This window comes from Xenopus laevis, chromosome 8L (genome assembly GCF_017654675.1).
Source record: "Xenopus laevis strain J_2021 chromosome 8L, Xenopus_laevis_v10.1, whole genome shotgun sequence".
NCBI classification, from domain to species: domain Eukaryota; kingdom Metazoa; phylum Chordata; class Amphibia; order Anura; family Pipidae; genus Xenopus; species Xenopus laevis.
In genome coordinates this window covers 120,271,401-120,286,520 of record NC_054385.1, presented here as the reverse complement: position 1 = coordinate 120,286,520, position 15,120 = coordinate 120,271,401, and the positions used below count along the sequence as shown (strand labels likewise).

At 39.1% G+C, this 15,120-nt stretch overlaps 1 pseudogene; it reads left to right on the top strand.

Annotated features, from left to right (window-relative positions):
- The first annotated feature begins 743 nt into the window (after positions 1 to 743).
- On the top strand, positions 744 to 1,521 carry LOC108699076 (annotated as a pseudogene).
- Positions 1,522 to 15,120: the final 13,599 nt, after the last annotated feature.

Genomic DNA, 15,120 nt, shown 5'->3' with positions numbered 1-15,120 from the left:
TAAGTCCTTTAAATATACTTTTTTTGGGGGGTAGTTTCTGGAAAAAAACTATGGGTGTATCTTGAACGAATAGACATAGCAGAGATGAACGATTTATGATACCCAACATGTACACTCTAAAGCCAAGGTTCCTATAATGTTGGGCTGGTTCTTCTTTGGGCCTCCAATACTAAAGAAGGGAAGGTAAAAGTCAATCAGTGCAATTTTTAAGGGGATACAACTTTACTGCATTAGCTGGGTGATTGTTATAACTTTGTAATATATACCTGTAACTTTATTTTGAGCAAAGTGGAACCTCCCAAAATGTTGTCCACAAACAGAGGCCTGAAAAAAATAAGTCTAAAAACATTTCTTTAAAGTGATTCTGGTAGAATATAACCATTGAGCTAAATCACTACATTTGTTTTTCTCAGGCACCATTACATTAAATTCAGTCTAATGTATGTACCTACCCAGATACAGTAAGTATTAGTTTACATGGTATTGTCCAAAATATTACCCAGGGCATATGTATAAAGTATGTGGCGATAATGTAGCTAATAATAATATTCCTTCCATGTTTATTCCTTTCCAGCTTTATTTTTTTTAATGGAAAGCTTCAACCAAACAACTGTAAACAGTTTCATTCTTCTTGGTCTCTCAGACATCCCATCCCTACAAGTTTTATATTTTGTGCTCTTCTTGGCCATTTACACAATCACACTCACCGGAAACCTTCTTTTAATTATTGTGGTTAGAAGTGACAACTGCACACTCCTATGTACTTTTTTCTTACTAACCTCTCATTCATTGACACTTGCCTATCCTCAACCATACTGCCCAAGATCCTTGCTAATACATTATCTCAGGACAAAAATTTTGTTCTTAGGATGTGTGGCCCAGATGTTTGTTTCTTTAGTTCTCGGGGCAGCAGAACGCATGCTATTAGCTGTTATGGCCTACGATAGATACATGGCCATCTGCTTCCCTTTGAACTATTCTATTATAATGAGCAAGATGGTGTGTGCTTCATTGGCAGGAGCATGTTGGGTATTGAGCTTTATATCCACTTCCATAAATGCCTCATTTACATTCCGATTACCTTACTGCAAATCTAACCAAATCAACCATTTTTTTTGTGAGATTCCCCCTCTCTTAAGACTTTCTTGCAAAGATACTTTATTGAATGTGGTTGTGATATATGTTACTGGTGGCATGATTGCTCTTTGCTCGTTCTTGTTAACAGTTTTGTCCTATGGCCACATTATCCTTACCATTCTGAAAATTCGCTCTAAACATGGTAGGTACAAGACATTTTCCACTTGTGCTTCTCACCTTACTGTGGTCTGTCTCTTCTATGGCACCATTATGTTCATGTACCTGCGCCCTCGTTCCAGTTACTCACCAGATCGGGACAGGGCTATTGCCATTCTCTATACAGTTGTGACTCCTATGCTCAATCCCATTATCTACAGTATCAAAAATAAAGAGGTCATAGGAAGCCTAAAAAAGCTGAAAACTACGATATCATATTCAAAATGATCAGCACTCTTGTCCTATGTCTATAGTACCCTTCCTTGTTCCAGTTACATACTAGATCCGTACAAGGCTCTTTCTATATACACAAGTGACTCCTATGCAGAATCCCATTATCTGCAATATCAAAAATAAAGAGGCCAAAGGAACCCTGAGAAATATGAAATTTAAGAAATGAGCAACAGTCTTGTCATATGTCCATATTATCCCTACAATTCTGTTTGAACTTTTAATTTAATTTCAATAGGTATAAATGTGTATGGAACATTCATTTTAAATATTGATGTCCGTTAAATACAGTAGGTTCACTCTCCTATAAAGATATATAGGGACTATAGACTAGAATGCTTCAAGAGGAGGCTTTCTGGATGGGGGGTCTTTTAGTAATGTGGAGCACAGTACTATCACATGATGATGTCTTTAAAGAAACTTAGATTTGAATGTGGGCAGTAACTCATAGTAACCAATCGAAAGTTTCTCAATCTCTGATCAGTTTCTTTGGTTTTTGCCCTCCAGCAAACTTGACCAGTGGTGGTAAATGATTCCCTATATGTGTTAAGACTGCAGAAGGAACCTTAGGGCATCCAAGAAAATCCAAAATACATTAGTTTTCGCCAGCGACCACTTTGTCACACACTTCGCCAGGCGCAAATTCGTTACTATACTAATTCCCTAAAATGCCAAATTGGGTCTCAGCAGCCGAACGCTGGCGAATTTTCGCTAGCGTTACTTTGGACGTGTGAGCATTTCATAGCAAATTTTTACTAGCATTCATTGCTGCCTAGCGAAACTTTGATAGTACGCTTACTCTTAGGCCAATTTGAATAGGGCGGGTACATAAAAGTCACATGGATGTCTTCATTAGTGATGTTGGTACAAATGCTTGAAGTGGCTACTTTTTTCCAAATGTCAAACAAAGCAAAATAAAGATCAGAGTTCCTCTAATCCCCTAGCCGTGAGCCCACCCTTAAACAAATGTGGCATGCACGATTAAAAATTGTTCACACTTAAATCTTTAATAGTTAATCATTTTAAAGGCAATGCCACTTTAAAAAAATGAAAAGTCTGCAGCATTTTCTAACATTTTTACGAATTTACAGCATACAGGATATGATGTCACTGGCATAAGATTGCGGAAGATGCTGCTTCATCTTATCAGTATGCCTGGTTTGAGGTGGCGAAGTAAACTCGCGAAAGAGGAAACGTTCAGTAAAATTCGCATCTTAGTGAATTTAAGGAGTAACGAAAGTCGTCTGGTGATATTTTGCGAACATATGCTAGCGATGGTCTCGTTCGCTAGCTAATTGTCCTCTACACCTCTTAGTGAATTGGCGAGGTCCCTGCGGATAGGATTTCTGGCGTCGGCCACTTTGCCCTTTAGTGAATCTGCCCTAAAGACATTTTGTGCATTAATCTGTCCTCCCCTTTAATGAAAACTGGAATTGTTTGTCAATTTACTGCAATATATTCATGATGACCAATATCCCTTTTAAAAAGGAAGGGGTTCCTTAGGGATCTCAACTTCACTGTTAACAGACCAAGGAAAGGATTGTGAGTATGAACCCTCCTGATAAGTGTGTGGGGGTCCCCAATTAGTTTTCGAGTACTATAGTGCCCTCTCTTGATTCAAATTTTTCCAATGATAGATTATTTTGTTTGGTTTCTTGTTACCCTTCAGTTCTTATGTTGGGTTCAGCTTTAAAGGAAAATTCAACCCTAAACTTAAAAAACCCTACCCCCCTACGCTACACAGACCCTCCCCCCCCCAGTGTTACCCTGGTCAAATGCCCCTAATGTTTTGCCCCTGCACTGAGGGGAAAGTAATCGTTAGGGGCATTTGCCTGGGGTAACACCTAGGCTTGGAGGAGAAGGTAGGGGGGTCTGTGTAGGGTAGGGGGGTCTATGTAGGGTAGGGGGGAAGGGTTTGTTTAGGGTTGAATTCTCCTTTAAAATGTGTCCCTGTAACAATCTGTGTTGATTATAATAATGATAATGATTGAATAACAAGTAATTCATTGGAACAATAAGTGCTGAATGGAGTAATGACCTTAAAAGCAAAATAATAAAAATATACTAATTACAGTTTATTTATATGAATAACACTAGAGTGAGCAATTGCTCCTACTCTCATGAATCTGACAACCTCATTAGTAGGAAGCTGAAAATGGTCTAACCAATGGGGTGATATGGGAAAATGGGCACAGCATGCCCTCCATAGCTCAACCATAGAAAGTTCCTTTTTTGAATATCTTATATTCAAAAAATGGGTTTTATGAAAGTGCAGAAGTATGCATTGGGAAACTTGCAAAGATCATTACAAGTAGGAAATGAGACCAAGAAAGAGAATGGGGAAGTACACTAGAAAATAAAGAGAGTCTGTGGGAAATACCAATACACAGCAAGAGGAACACTGAACAAAACAGTCAGGACTGTGGTTTGTCTTTCTTATTACTAACTCCACTGTTCTCAGAAAAGCCTATACAGAATCTTGGAACCTTCAGCCAAGGTCCAAAAAACTGGCTGATCTTAACAGACCGCTTAAATGAACATGTATTTACTCCATTTAAAAATGTTTCTTTTGGCCACCACTGTGTTTTGGGGATGGGGTGGTCAGGTGTGCACACTCAAAATAAGTCATTATTAAGAATAGGATTGTCCATATGTCAGTGTAGGTATTCAGTGTATGTCAGTATGTGCATTGCAGAATTAAACTGTAACTGTAGCACAAATATAAATTTATTTTTTAAACAAATTCTAACATATGGGCATAATTTACTAATTAATGAAACTTTAAATTTGTCGTATTTTTACCTGGAGTAAAAACATACGCAATCTGCTAAAAAGAAAATACAAAAATGTTTTGGTGTATTAAGTTTACATTGTAAAATATTTGTGTCTTTTCCCGAGGCATAATTTCGCCAATGCAAGAATACACCAATTTATCAAGAGTGCCACGGCAAATTCCCCAGTGATACTGTTAGCACAAAACTGCAATGGCCCGGGCTTTTTCTCAACGAGCACCACAGAGTCAATCTTTTCTTCCTGCTTCTTCTTTCTTTGTGCGGGTTTATATGTGCAGTAGAGTGAAAAGAAACTCTGAACTCTAACAAAAGAACTGGCTTTTTACTCTACTGCTCTCTACTCTACTCTAATGCTCATGCATAGGCTCTGGGGATTTGAAGAAAGCAGAAGCAGAAGAAGAGGATTACTCTGCGGTACTCAATGAGAAGTACCCAAGGCTGGTGCAGTTTTCTTTTCAAAATAAGCACCGGCCTGGGTGGTAAGTGATTACAATCATTAGGGGGTGCTTAAAATTTGAATTACACTTTCCTTCTTCTTTAAAAGAGAACTAAAGCTTAAATAAAGAAATAGGCTAGAAATGTTCTGCTTCTGTACCAGCCCAAGGCAACCACAGCCTTTTAGCAGTAAAGATCTGTGTCTCCTAAGATGCCCCAGTAGCTCCCCATCTTCTTTTCTGCTGATTCACTGCACATGCTCTGTGCTGCTGTCACTTACTGAGCTTAGGGACCCACTCACAATATACAGTACACATAGGGGCAGGTTTACTTATGGTCGAATATCGAGGGTTAATTAACCCTCGATATTCGACTGCTGAATGTAAATCCTTCGACTTCGAATATCGAAGTCGAAAGGATTTACCGCAAACAGTTAGATCAAACGAAAAATTAAATCCTTCGAACCATTCCATTCGAAGGATTTGAATCCATCGATCGAACGATTTTTCTTCGACCAAAAAAAGATTGCAAAGCCTATGGGGAGCCAACTGATATTTGCAGAAGATTTGGATATTGGTCAGGCTTGGCAATTGGGCTGGCATCTTTGAAGGCACCAGAACATCAGCCATTGTTAGTGTTGAATCGTCAGATACAGGTAGAATTCTATTGTTTATTAGGGCGAATTTGACCCGTTTCGTCAAAACTTCGCCGCCGGCGAAATGTCGACGACATTCATTAAAGTGTGTGGGTGTCAAAAAAAAATGTGTGGCGCAGCGAAATTTTTTTTGATGCGTGTCTTTTTATTTTGATGCACAAAGCCATACAAGTCTATGGGCGTAATTTTTTCGGCGAAACAAGGCTGAAAAATTCGCCCATCCCTATTGTTTATATCTGTATATACAAAGATTCAGCTCTACTCATGTTTATTGAAACAAACAATCTTTCCTGGAAAGATCTTTTCCAGGAAAGATCATAATTGTAACGTCTAATGGCCACCTTTAGATCTACTTGTCAAAATCTGTCCCAGACCCCAGCATGAAAAGAGCATGCAGAGAGACAGGTTGCCGAGACAGAAATACTAAATAGTAACTTGATTATTTAATGAATAATACAGAATTTTTAATTGATTAGATTTAGAAAGTGAGTGAGGCTTATATTCAATTTTCATTTTCACGATTGTTTCCCTTTAAGTAAATACGTAGGGGCACATTTACTAAGCTCGAGTGAAGGATTAGAATGAAAAAATATTCCAATTTCAAAGTAATTTTTTGGGTACTTCGGCCATCGAATAGGCTACTACAACCTTTGGCTTCGACTTTGATTCGAACTAAAAATTGTTCGACTGTCTCTTTAAAAAAATACTTCGACTACATACTTCGCCAGTTTAAACCTACCGAGGTTCAATGTTAGCCTATGGGGACCTTCCCCAGCACTTTTCTAAGGATTTTATCATTCGATCGTTAAAATTCTTCGAATTCGATATTCGAAGGATTTTACTTTGAGGGTCGAATTCGAGGGTTTATTAACCCTCGAAATTCGACTCTTGATAAATCTGCCCCGTAATCTCACCTGACATATTGATGCAAAAATTCACATATTAGTAAATATGCCCCAAAACTTCTAGATAGGATTTATGGAAATGTATAATCATACCTGATTTTAGGGGAGAAATATGCTGCAAACATCGGCTCCTTCCACTCCAATTCATATAATTTCTGCTCTAAGGACAATATCCATGTACAAGGTACGGGGCCTGTTATCCAGAATGCTTTGGACCTGGGGTTTTCGGGATAACGTTTTTTTCCATAATTTGGATATCTATACCTTTAGTATAGTAAATCTCCCAATGCACTCATTAGGAAGTGCTCAAACCCTGCCGCCTTCAAATACACATATATGAACTGCAGGCTCAACTCCTGCAGCGCTCACCCTTTTATTGAATGGGTCCGGGTGCAAGTGCCCCGGACCTGTCGCTAAACTTCCACATTCAATTATACATTCATCATGTACAGGTTACTCACCACTTTGGGTCTCTGGTCCGGGTGCGACGCCCCAAACCCACAGTTTAGGGAGACTACACGACCAATACTATAACCTTGCAGCATGAACAACGGATCAGTAGACAGCAGTGAATTTTAAAACAGCTTTATTTTACAGACCAATCCTCCTAACGCATTTCGTGTGATCCCACACGTACTCATGAAATATGAAAAATCATATAAACATTAAATAAACCCAAAAGCCTGGTTTTGCCTCCAATAAGGATTAATTATATCTTAGTTGGGATCAAGTACAAGCTACTATTTTATTATTACAGAGAAAAAGGAAATTATTTTTAAAAATCTGGATTATTTGGATAAAATGGAGTTTATGGGAGACGGGCATTCCGTAATTCTGAGCTTTCTGGAGAACAGGTTTCCGGATAACGGTTCCCATACTTGTATAGGAAATAGCTGGTATGTCAATTTAAATTTCTATATTGAATTTTTGGTGTTACTACCGTCTTAAAAAGGTCTCTGTGCTCCTTAGAACAGATAAGACACAAAACTAATATACTAAGTAAAATTTAGGTGGTGGTGAAGTTGCTGCAGCCTGCAGTCTCATGCATTTCTCATGAGCGGAGATGTTACTTGGCCTTTGAATTGATGAAACTCATGTTGTTACTTAAACTTAAGGAACCAGTGGTTTATATTGTATGCCTGAGCTTCCCCCGTACAACCACACCGCCAGTCATATTGACTCAATTATAGAAAAAAACAAACCAGTTGTTTTTAAACCTATAAAAAGTTATCGGTTTATTCTGCAGAAATAAGCAAATCTGCAAACGAAAATGTGAGATGAAGGTGGTAATGCAAGTTTACTTTGAGCCACCATTTTGTGAATTGTAGGAATAAAAGACAGAATTTTTTTCAATTCATTGGCTCATGTAATTGTGCCTTTGGTTTGCTTTCGTGCCCTGTATATCATATGAGCCAGGGGACAGCTCTTTGCACCTGAAAAGGCAATTTTCTATTAAGGATTTACATAGTGGGCGCCCCTAGGCCCACTGCTGTTCGTCGCTCCTGTCCCCTCCCTTTTATTCGTGCAAATTTTCATCATCTGGACTGGAGCAATGGGGATTGGTGCACGGGAAATGTAAAAAATTATTGTATCTCCTGCTCATCCCCAGTATTTCTGAACCAATGTGGGTGTGGTTGGGCAGCATGCCACCCCCCTAAAATCCTTCCGCCCTAGGCCCGGGCCTAGGTGGCCTTTCCACAAATCCGGCCTCTGATTGTGCAATGGCACATACTGGTAGAAAAGTATAATTTTATAAAATCAATTTGTTTAGATGAAGTAGGGGTCGACTGTGATATATTATTATTCATTATTAAAAGGATCCTGTCATCGGAAAACATGTTTTTTTTCAAAACGCATCAGTTAATAGTGCTACTCCAGCAGAATCCATTTCTCAAAAGAGCAAACAGATTTTTTTATATTCACTTTTGAAATCTGACATGGGGCTCAGTTTCCCAGCTGCCCCAAGTCATGTGACTTGTGCCTGCACTTTAGGAGAGAAATGCTTTCTGGCAGGTTGCTGTTTATACTATTGAGTGTTGTTCTTAGATCTACCAGGCAGCTGTTATCTTGTGTTAGGGAGCTGTTATCTGGTTACCTTCCCATTTTTCTTTTGTTTGGCTGCTGGGGGGGGAAGGGAGGGGGGTGATATCACTCCAACTTGCAGTACAAAAATTCCCATGACAGTATCCCTTTAAGGGTATAGTTTTTCTTTAACAGTAAGAATTAACAATAATAAGGAGCTATTCAGGAAATCTGTTTTGTGGTTACTGTGGTCAGTATTAGAAAGGTTTCTAATAAAATTAGAACCATAGTAACTGACACTCGCAATATGTTGAATTACAGGAAATCCCCCCTCATGGCATCTCATACTGGGAAGTTTTCCAAAGTGCACAAGATCTGGGTTGGGTTATGAAATCACAGCTCTCAGCTTGTAAACAGTGGAGTGAAGAAGCATTTATGGGAAGTGCATGCGATTTGTGTGTCTGCGGGGATTTTCATATATTAGGGAATTTACTGTTTGCAGGTTTTAGCAACATAATATAACTATGTCTAATTGAAGGAATTTCCCAATAATGTGGTTTAAGGGAAAATTAAGCTTTAGAAAGTTAAAATAAAACAAAGGAAAGTCAGGAGACCGGTGTGCAATAACCAGAAACACACAGATTATTGTTATAGTTTTTTTATAGTTATAGTTTTTTATAGTTTTGCTTCATATGAAAGAGTTATGTGTAAATGTAATTTGTAATTGTGGTCTTCTTTCAGCCTTGGTATGCTTCTTGCACGGCACTGCTAATCAGAAGGCTTCTTCTATATTGTGAGAACCAGCAGTGCCAAGAATAGAAAGGGACAAACACTAAGGGGGTTATTTAATAAACTCCCAATGCAAAAATTCCAAATAATTTGTGATTTATTTTTTATAAAATCGGACTTTTAAAAAATCATGAATTTTTTGGAATTTATTAAACCCAGAGGATGGAAAAGTCCGAACCAGAAAATCTGGCATCTCAGACCTGTCGAGGTTGCATATAATGTGTATAGAAAACGGATCCGCACACACTCTGATAAATGCAGTCGAGGAGTATCCCCTTTTATTTAGCCACCAAACATCAATGTTTCGGGGGGAAACACCCACCCTTCATCAGGATCCTGGTTTTCTATACACATATGTTGCTAAGGAACCGGCCGGGTCAACTGAAGAGACGCACCACCAGTTGCAGGATTGGTGAACTATAGGTGTGCGGTAGGAGAAATTACATTGTATTGAGGTTGCATATTAGTCAATGAGAGAAGTCCCAATGATTTTTTTGATGTGCGCTGGGTTTCGTGCAATACCCCAAAGTTTTCTAAAGGTTTTGGCCAAAAAAGCATAAGAAATCTGAGTTTTCGGGTGAAAAATCCGGAAAAATCATGAAAAACTGATTTTTCCCGCAAATCTAATTTTCAGGAAAATTTAATTTTAAATAAGCCTAAAAAACCTGAGCGGATTTGGTCGGAGTATGCAGCAGCAAATTTTGAGATAAAGTTGGACTTTGATAAATAACCCCTTAATGCATATAAGGAAAGTTGCTTGGAATTACATGTTCTTTCATTAGGCAGTATTTTTAGGTTTACATCCCCTTTAATCATATGTCAAAAGAAAGAAAAATTTTATTAAAAATGTCCAATGCTGGGCCTGCTACATATTCTGAAGACCAGTGGTCCAAAGGTATTACACCTGGGGCAAGTGGTTTCTGGTCTTCTACCCATGGTATGGAGCCTCTATGGAGTCATGTAGAGTTGGTGCATTATCCACTATATATTGGATAATATGGTCTCTAGTTGAGATCAAGTAGTTATGACAGTTATCAGTCGCTTCCTCCCAGTCTCTTGGGTCATTTCAGGGATATCAACGAGTCAGCATTTTTTGGCTGTTTCTACTTCGAATAAACACTTTTAAAAATTCAAATGTTTGCTTATTCATTAAAAATCCGGATCAGAAAGTAGGATTGAAAAAAATTGGGGGATTTTACTCTATTTCTTATTTTTAGTGGGTTAGAAAATGGAAAAAAACACTTGAAATGTTGGCGCTTAACAAGTTTTGCACATGTTTATGAAATAATAAATGTTGTACAAATTTATGAAAGCATAATTAAAATTCAGGCGTTTTAGGGCAAAAAAAATCGATTTGTGGCAAAATTTGGAATTTGAATGTGGCTAAATCACCTCCTTAAAGTAGAACTAAAGCTTAACTAAAGAAGTAGGTAGAAATGTTGTTCATGATGTTTTATGCTTCTGTACCAGCCCAAGGCAACCACAGCCCTTTAGCAGTAAAGATCTGTAAAGATGCCCCAGTAGCTCCCCATCTTCTTTTCTGCTGGTTCACTGCACATGCTCTGTGCTGCTGTCACTTACTGAGGGACCCACTCATAATATACAGTACACATAGAATAGAAATGTCACAATATAAGGCTGATTAGTAATTAATACAGATAATTACTACATGACAGCACAGAAACCAGTGCAATTAGCATCAGAATTTAATAATCAGCCTCGTAGCATCAGCTTATATTACAGGGGAAGCTCATATTCTGCTGGATAATTAGCGACGACCCCTAAGCTTAGCTTCTCAACAGCTGCTCAGAGCCCACTGAGAATGTGAGTGTCACAGACACTTTCCAAGATGGTGACCCCCTGTGACAAGTTTGAAGTCCTGGATCATTGCTGCTATTGACAAGCTGAAACTTTAGCCTCGTGCAATAAGTTCAGTATATAAAATATGGCATTTTTAGCCACATTCATTTTTAGGGTTTAGCTCTCCTTTAATAGGGTTTAGCTCTCCTTTAATATACTGAGCTCCTTAGACTATATATATATAGATATATAGATATATATATATAGATATATATATATATATATATATATATATATATATATATATATATATATATATATATATATATATATGATTTAAAACATTAAACAGCAAAGCATTCATTTTTCTAATGCTAGATCAATTAGTGTGGCTTTCATTTACCCTTCACTTCTTAAACTGGCGAGGGCATTAGAAGTTCAACTTGACAAACACATTTCGCATTGACCCAAAGCTCTGTATTATTGACCCAATATCAGTCATAAATGCCCTTCTTGGGAAGAACCAAACTGAACCCCACTTATAATAGAAGGGTAGTTTTTTTTTTTATTTTAATTGGGGATGTTAAAATACTAGGCAAGCCCATTAAAATAATGTACTGGAAGCTGATTGGATGCAGTTTAATGTGATGTAAAGTGGGTCAGCCCCTTAAATAAGCACAGCTTGCTATTACACATTGTAAAGGAGTCATTGTTTCCCGTGCTGACAAGTCTTGGCTCCTCGCTGCTCTGAGACTACAGAGAGACTGGTGCTGCTGTATCACAGTCAGAGACAGAAACCTCCTATTGTTCTGCATTCTCACTGCCAGCTATGAAGTATTTGGTGCTCTTATCTCTCCTCCTCCAGTTCTTCCCAGGTAAGGACCTTCATTCATTCACGCTCACAGCAAGCAACGTTTTGTTTTATAATATTGCCTGATTTCCTTTTTTTTCCCCAACTGAATTTTACAGTTAAAATAATTAAAGGGGATGTAAACCCAAACTGTCCAATGAAAAGATTTCACTTTTGATTGGAAGTTATTTCTAAATGTTATTGAAAGTAATGTCCGTCAGTTCTATTCTCTGCCCTGGTGCTTTAGAAACAATGAAGCAGATGCCAGGGGCATAACAGACTTCTGCAATGTTGTTTTGACAGGTAGAACCAGCAGTGCGGAAAGTAAAAAAAAAATGTACAAATAAAGTTAAAACCAATGAATGTATAAGGGAAAGCTGTTTAAAACTACAATATTTTTTCAGCGAAGAAACTATTTTTGGGCATTTGTTATGCTGCGGAAAGTGAAGGCTTTGCATGGGTTAATGCTGGCAGAAGGGGGACAGCTATACAGCAGCTACTGATGCCTTTACTACTTTAGCCTGCTATATTGCTCCCCCCATACTGTGCAAGAGGACTAAGGGGTGCCGAGCCCACAACAGAGGAAGGAGAAACTAAAAACAGACTTCTTTATATGTTCTGCAAACTCTGGGGAAAGTTTGAGCCTTTGCACAACACCAATATTGTCTGACCAATGCCAAAACCATAAGCCATTATAATCAGTGTCGGACTGGAACACCAGGGGCCCACCCAAAAACCTTAGACCAGGGGCCCACCCAAAAACCTTAGACCAGGGGCCACTCTCAGTACTATAATTCTTGCTCTCCTCACTCGACTTCTATGCTCCTAGTCTATTTTCTTTACATACCATAATCTATTATTCCACCTATTTAGCCTCTTTGTTCATCGAAATAGGTAATGGCCATGTAATATGCCAAAAGTTTTGAAGCAGGAGGGCCCACTGACACCTGGGCCCACCGGGAGTTTTCCTGGTATTCCTGTGGGCCAGTCCGACACTGATTTTAATGTCCAAAGAACAGGTCAACCTCATAGAGATAAACGGGGGTTTCGAGACGTGTGTCTTGAAGCGCAGACCATGATACAGTAAGTTGCAAACCAACCGCACGGCTGACTTAGTGGCTAAGGTTTTTAATATACTTTGTGGCAACCACTGCAGCCAATCAGCAAACAGCTTTAATTAGTTGAACAGAGAATATCAATTGCTGATTGGTAAGTGTGAGTTAATTGCACTGGTATTGCCTGTACCATATTAGGCCATTGTCGATTGTAAGAAGTTTGACGCTCACTAAAATGCACATAAAATTGTGTGCACTTAAAACTACAGGAATAAACTTTGGGCCCACCAGAAACTCAACGTCAAAGGCTCTCCCACCAACTGCCACAATTCCCCACATATAGCACCAACCCAAACCCCTGCAGCCCTCCACTGGCTAGCCACTGTTCACCAAACACTTTGGCAAAGGCCCTGTCTTCCATCTGCACCATGGATTGGTGGCAAATAATGGGAGGGGGAATGGGGTTGAGATCAGTGCCCAGCAGAACCGGGCCATCAGGATGCAGGGAAAAATCCCAGCCTAACAGTCCAACCCTGCTTGGAATTTATTGTCTTGTATAAAAAAGGGCATTAACTCAAGGGATGAAAACATAATTTTGCCTCTTTAAAGGTCCCTGGTGAGGCCTCATCTGGAGTATGCAGTGCAGTTTTGGACTCCAGTCCTTAAAGGAAAAGGAAACCCCCTGGGCGCAAAACCCCTCCCCCCTCCCCTGTGTTGCCCCCCTCCCTCCTCCCCCATGGCCTACCTGTCCCCCTGGGCAAATGCCCCTAACTTGTTACTCACCCCTCTGCGCAGGTCCTGTCCATGGAGTTCACAGGCGCCATCTTCTCCCACGCGGTCTTCTTCCTGCTTTGACCGGCGTCTTCTGGCGCATGCGCAGTAGGAACATTTACAGGTACGGATCTACTGCGCATGCGCCGAATGTCACAAAGTTCATTCGGCGCATGCACAGGCCAGGGGGAGGAGGGAGGTGGGCAACACAGGGGAGGGGTTTTGCCCCCAGGGGGTTTCCTTCTCCTTTAAGAGGGATATAAATGAGCTGGAGAGAGTGAAGAGACTAAACTGGATAATGGAATGGAACATTTAAATGAGAACTAAAGCCTAACTAAAGAAGTAGCTAGAAATGTTGTACATTAAATTTTGGGCTTCTGTACCAAAATTCTTAGATGGCCCAGTAGCTCCCCATCTTCTTTTCTGCTGATTCACTGCACATTCTCTGTGCTGCTGTCACTTACTAAGCTTAGGGACCCACTCACAATATACAGTACACATAGAATAGAAATGTCACAATATAAGGCTGATTAGTAATTAATACAGATAATTACTACATGGCAGCACAGAAACCAGTGCAACTAACATCAGAATTTAATAATCAGCAAACCTGTAGCATCAGCTTATATTACAGGGGAAGCTCATTTTCTGCTGGATAATTAGTGACGACCCCTAAGCTTAGCTTCTCAACAACTGCTCAGAGCCCACTGAGCATGTGAGTGTCACAGACACTTTCCAAGATGGTGACCCCCTGTGACAAGTCTGAAGTCCTGGATCATTGCTGCCATTGACAAGCTGAAACTTTAGCCTCGTGCAATAAGTGCAGTATATAAAATATGGCATTTTTAGCATTCATTTTAGGGTTTAGTTCTCCTTTAATACACTGAGCTCCTTAGACTATATATATATAAATATATATATATATATATATATATATATATATATATATATATATATATATATATATGATTTAAAACATTAAACAGCAAAGCATTCATTTTTCTAATGCTAGATCAATTAGTGTGGCTTTCATTTACCCTTCACTTCTTAAACTGGAGAGGGCATTAGAAATTCAACTTGACAAACACATTTCACATTGCCCCAAAGCTCTGTATTATTGACCCAATATCAGTCATAAATGCCCTTCTTGGGAAGAACCAAACTGAACCCCACTTACTGTATAATAGAAGGGTAGTTTTTTTAATTTCAATTGGGGATGTTAAAATACTAGGCAAGCCCATTAAAATAATGTACTGGAAGCTGATTGGATGCAGTTCAATGTGATGTAAAGTGGGCCAGCCCCTTAAATAAGCACAGCTTGCTATTACACATTGTAAAGTGTAAAATTCGATTTCGAGTAAAAAAATTGTAATTTGATTTTTGAAATGTATCATGTACATCCCTTAAAGAATTCGACTATTCGCCACCTTAAACCTGGCGAATTGCTCTTGTAGCCTATGGGGGACATCCTTGGTTCAATTTGTTGTTTGCAGCCTTTCTGAAAATCATGGGTTTTTTTTGA